We start from the raw sequence: 6,000 nt of genomic DNA on the forward strand, positions 1-6,000 counted from the left end.
ATAGGTATCTAATCACATACTAATCACATCAGCCACACTATCAGAGGCTCATTCACCTGCGCATCTACCAATGTGATATATGCCATCATGTGCCAGCAATGCCCCTCTGCCATGTACATTGGCCAAACTGGACAGTCTCTACGTAAAAGAATGAATGGACACAAATCAGACGTCAAGAATTATAACATTCAAAAACCAGTTGGAGAACACTTCAATCTCTCTGGTCACTCGATCACAGACCTAAGAGTTGCTATCCTTCAACAAAAAAGCTTCAAAAACAGATTCCAATGAGAGACTGCTGAATTGGAATTAATTTGCAAACTGGATACAATTAACTTAGGCTTGAATAGAGCCTGGGAATGGATGAGTCATTACACAAAGTAAAACTATTTCCCCATGGTATTTCTCCCCCCCACCCCACCCCCCACTGTTCCTCTGATATTCTTGTTAACTGCTGGAATTAGCCTACCTTGCTTGTCACCATGAAAGGTTTTCCTCCTTTCCCCCCCTGCTGCTGGTGATGGCTTATCTTAAGTGATCACTCTCCTTACAGTGTGTATGATAAACCCATTGTTTCATGTTCTCTGTGTGTGTGTATATAAATCTCTCCTCTGTTTTTTCCACCAAATGCATCCGATGAAGTGAGCTGTAGCTCACGAAAGCTTACGCTCTAATAAATTTGTTAGTCTCTAAGGTGCCACAAGTACTCCTTTTCTTTTTGCGAATACAGACTAACACGGCTGCTACTCTGAAAACTGGATACAATTAGCTTAGGCTTGAATAGAGACTGGGAGTGGATGGGTCATTACACAAAGTAAAACTATTTCCCCATGTTTATTTCCCCCCCCCCACTGTTCCTCAGATGTTCTTGTCAACTGCTGGAAATGGCCCACCTTGATCATCATTACAAAAGGTTCCACCCCCGCACATCTCCTGCTGGTAATAGCTCACCTTAAGTGATCTCTCTGGTTACAGTGTGGAATCTCTCCTCTGTTTTTTCCACCAAATGCATCCGATGAAGTGAGCTGTAGCTCACAAAAGCTTATGCTCTAATAAATTTGTTAGTCTCTAAGGTGCCACAAGTACTCCTTTTCTTTTTGCGAATACAGACTAACACGGCTGCTACTCTGAAACCTGTGTTAACACAGTTATCCTCACAACACCCCTTTGAAGTGTTTCAATCCCCATACACAGATAGTAAATGGAGGCACAAAATGTCTTGTCCCATCTCACACGGAGTCTTTGAGAGAGCTAGGAACTAACCCAGGTCTCCTGAGTCCCCATCTTCCGACTCAACCACAGCCCAGCCTTTGCAATAGGTTATGTGGTTATATAACTAAGGAGTTGGAAACTTGTTTGAGTGCACTCAGAACTGGCTTGAACTTTCATTCATCTGCCAACCTGGACCATATCTCAACCCCTCCCTGGGCCGGGTCTGTTGGGATCCATCAGTCCTGACTCCATGCTTTACTTGGTTCCTAACAGTATTGATGTAGTCCTGTAAAATCCTTCATGGCTGTTTCCTGGGAGAGAACTGATTACTACTGGGTTATGCTTGCTTTGCAATCAGGTATTGCTAAACATTCTCTTTTTAAGTGACTTAAAAGCTGAGAGTCAAAACTGTAACATTAAATATGATTTTATTTGTTTGACTACATTGTGACATTTCTGTTAGAGTTTCAAACCAAGGAAGGATGCTGTAAAACATAAAATGGTGGCTTCTGTTTCTCCTCCACCAAGTTATTAACTGCCTCCTGTCCCACTGTGGTTGACAGAAGCATATGGCTGCCTGAAGGCAGCTGATTGTTATTTCAAGGTTTTGTGACAGGAAAGTCTTCAGCTGTAACAAACTTTATTTAAAAGCAGCCCTCTTAAAGTCCTTCCCAAGAATTCACAGCGCTGAGGGGAGAAGCCACAGGAGTAGAAGTAGCAAGGTAAAGGTCTGAGAGTTTGGGAGGGAAGGCTCTCTCTCTGAAAGATGTTACATTCTCTTTTATTTAGGCCTGTGCCTGGCAGGATACCAGCAGTTTGGGGGTGGGGAGATGAGAAGGGTTGCATCCAGATTCAGAATGAGGCTGGGATATGACACCAAATGCCTCAAAGAAGGGCTTCCTTAAAATTTTTAGTCTGTTATGTATGCTAGCCTCATGTTATATGCATTTCATTAGGATAGCATAAACCAGGAAAGGAAAAGCAGGTTTAGAAAGAGTAAGAACCAGTCAGCACCTTCATTAGAAATGTGCCAAATCTGTCAGCTTTGTTTTACAAGAATTTGTGTAAACATTGGGCTGCATTCTCTACTAGTGTTACCCTATTGAAGTCAATGGAGTTCTGCCAGCAGAAAACTTGGTACATTTTTTTTTTCCGTTTAGAACTGGGTGGGTTGATACTGTCTGGGTTTCTTGTTGAGTTATGGATTCCAGTAAACTCATATTCTCAAAGGAAAGCTCATCCATGATCATCAAGTTTGTCTGGGGTGGAGGGAAAATGTTGGAAACCATACCAAACAGCTAATTTCATATGATTTCAACAATAACCCCCCCCCCCCCATAAATTGGTCCCAAAACTAGGGTCAGATTCTCTTGCATGGCTAAAGAACATTTCAGAGAATCTGCTTTGGTTTTGAATGAAACATAAAACCAAGCAAGTTTTCACATAGCGCTAACTTTCACTCAGAAACCTGAACTCTATTTTTTTTTTTAATTCTGAGGTTTGAAAAGTGTCTGGTTAACATTTTAAGATATACATGTAGATTTGTGGTTCCCAAATGCTTCCAGTACCTAAATCAGAAAAAAAAATCTATGAAATATAGCTTTTTCCCCAGTATTTCTGATTCAGGTGAAACCAGAGAGGAAAGGAAATCCCACTAAAAAGCATGTTGTTGTGAGACTTTTGCCTCATATCAAAATATGGTTGGTTTGGAGAGGTCCAGAGATGTTTTGCTTCAGCCAATTTGATCCTCATTTGTCCATAATTTTTATAAAATCACTTCCCACTTTGTATTTGTATTTTAGTCCAAATTCAGTTGGGTCTAATATTAGAGTCTTGAAATTTCTGGGGAAATGGAAATTCACTAGCAGAGTTGTGTGAAACTAAAGTGGTTTCATTTTATAAGGCTTTATGTGAGTATTTTGTTCATTTTTAATCCATGTAATTTCACCCAGATTTCACTTTGAGTTGTGCATTCAAACAAACCAAACATCTGAGTGAAACTCACTTGTAACAAAATGATGGGGGTCTAAATGACCTGTTTCCACTCAAGAACGAGATCTTAGGGATAAAAAACCTGTGGCTGGCCTGGGTTAGCTGACTCAGACTCAGAGGGCTCAGGCTGTGAGGCTGAAAAATTGCTGTGTAGACATTTGAGCTCAGGTTGGATCCCAAGTTTTGGGACCCTGCGAGGGTGGAGAGTCCCAGAGCTTGGGCTTTAGCCCAAGCCAGAATGTCTACACAGCAATTTTTAGCCCCACAGCCCAAGCCCTATGAGCCCGAGTTAGCTGACCACTGCGGGCCTTTTATCTCCCTGTAGACACACCATTAGAGTCATTGTGGATAGTCCTCTGAAAACATCCACTCAATGTGTGGCAGTAGTAAAAAAACTAACAGAATGTTAGGAACCATTAGGAAAGGGATCAATAATAAGACAGAAAATATCCGAATGTCACTATATAAATTCATGGTATAACACACCTTGAATACTGCATGCAGTTCTGGTTATCCCATTTCAAAAAAGATATATTTGAATTGGAAAAGATGCACAGAAGGTTGCTGTGGGGAATAATGTGTTACATTTAAAATCTGTGGGTCTGAAATTATCCTTGTTTTGTTTGAAGGTCAGATTCATAAGATTCAAATTTTTTAGATCTGGTATAGGTGTGGATCAAGATGGTGGAAAGATCTTGCAACATTTTACCAGTTGGAGCCCAAAAAACTCACAAAAACAGCTTGCTAGCTTTTCAGCACTGTTCAATCTGTCAGCAACATAGGTCAGCCTCTGACCCAACTCCATACTCTAGCTTAGATGTGACCATCATTTCTACTATAAACTTACCAGTGTTTGCTTTGTTGCTTAGTCTCATAGTTATGATATAGGACTGAGACCCTGAAGATCTTGTTCCAATTTCTGGTTCTGTCATAAAACTCGCGAACTTCCTGTGTGACTTTGGGCAAGTCATTTAATCTCTCAGTGCCTAAATTCCCCATTGGTACAAGGGGAGAAATTCTTGCCAATATTACAAGGGTGTTGTGAAAAAGTATTACTTCATGTTTTTAGGTGCTTATATACAACAATAGTTGAAGCGATACAAGTACCTAGCTAATGAGAAACCTTAATAGGCCGGAATCCCATTCTGAATAGAAATAAAAAGTCAAAATTTCAAATTTCTGAAAGCTGAAAATCTGGAAGAAATTCAGTTTGGGTCCATCAAAATGCTTTGTTTAGATTTTGACCATTTTAAAATATTTTTTTTACTATAAGTAGCTAACATTTCTAAATGAAAAGTCATCTCAAACAGCAGAACTATAATTTTTAGTTTTGAAATGCTGCAACGTGTTTCACGAATTTTGAAACTTGTTTTCAAAAATTTTCTAAACTAAAAAATGTGTTGGAACCGATCTTTTCCCACAGAGTTTTGATTTTGATGAATTGGCATTTTCTGACTAAAAATACCTGACCCATTCTTGCTGCTACCCAGTTGCCCGCTCCTGGGAACAACTTTTTGTATGGGGGCAGGCACACGTAGGGAATAGGAAAAAACATGGCTCTTCCACATACCTACAGCCCCAGAATGGGCTGGTGGTGTGGAGGTGAGCATGCTGCATCCTGATAAGTTGCTGCTGCAAATTACTCTCCATTAGTACAACTGGGGAGCACAATGGATTGTTTCTTAAAGGTGTAATGAAGAACTGAATGTGAAGGTCAGCCACTTGTATCTTTCACTGTTTGCTAGTGTGGAAATATCCCACTCGAAGTTCTTTTTTTATTTCTAGCATATCTTTTATTCCTTGCTAACATTTCAAACTACCTGATACATTTTAAACTTTAGCAGCAAGCATACAGGATCACCACTTCCCCCTCAGGATGCCCCAGTAAATGAGCTTTTCTGATTTCAGTTGATTTTCCCCCCATTCAAATAACTATAAAAGCAACAGATCAGGTAGAATATTTCACATCTTTTATAAGTACATTATCTTTTATACAAACAGCTCTGGAACACATTTGTTCTTTATGCTTTCAATAGCTCCTTATCTATTAAAATCTTCAGCTTGTATATCTGAATTAAATGAGTCAGAGAAGTACAGTGCCAGCTATTTCTAATAACCATCTCAATTCTTAACAAGTTGATTATTTCTTGGCCCTGAATTCTAGTGAAACTTAAGTAGACTCATGCTAAGGCACTTGTTATATACAAATTCCAAATGCTTCTATTTTAAAAACTTCTTCACTACTTTTAAAAATGAGGTGCAATAATGATAAACAACTTGAAAGCGGAATGAATTAGCAACACCTAGCTTTAGAGCAGTACATAAATCTTCACATTTCTCTTCTCTTTTATTGGGAAAGCTAATTGATGCTCAAGTGTATTATCTGAATCATACAGGCAAGATAAATATTTATAAGTGGGAAATTGTGTAATCTTTGAGAAATCCAGCATAGCACTTGCAGACATTTTTCTAAAAACTGACTACTGTCTCCTTTTTCTAAAAACTGACTATTGCTCCTGAATTACACACAAAACACACCTCAGTATAGACATGCAGCTGCCATTAGCATTAAAGGGACTTAGTCAAATGCAATTAATATTTTACAGAGTATCTTCAGAATATTTTTTGCAGTTTTTGTCTTATTCTGATGGATATTTGAAACTGGCGTTAAAAACTGAGTAATATTTGTTTATTTTTGACCAAAAAGGAAATAAAAGTCTAAGATTGTGTAAGCTGATTTCTAAAATCATACTTACTACCCAGATAATACTAAAAAGCACTTTTCATTCAGTATTC

Source organism: Dermochelys coriacea, chromosome 5 (assembly GCF_009764565.3).
Source record: "Dermochelys coriacea isolate rDerCor1 chromosome 5, rDerCor1.pri.v4, whole genome shotgun sequence".
Lineage (NCBI taxonomy): Eukaryota > Metazoa > Chordata > Testudines > Dermochelyidae > Dermochelys > Dermochelys coriacea.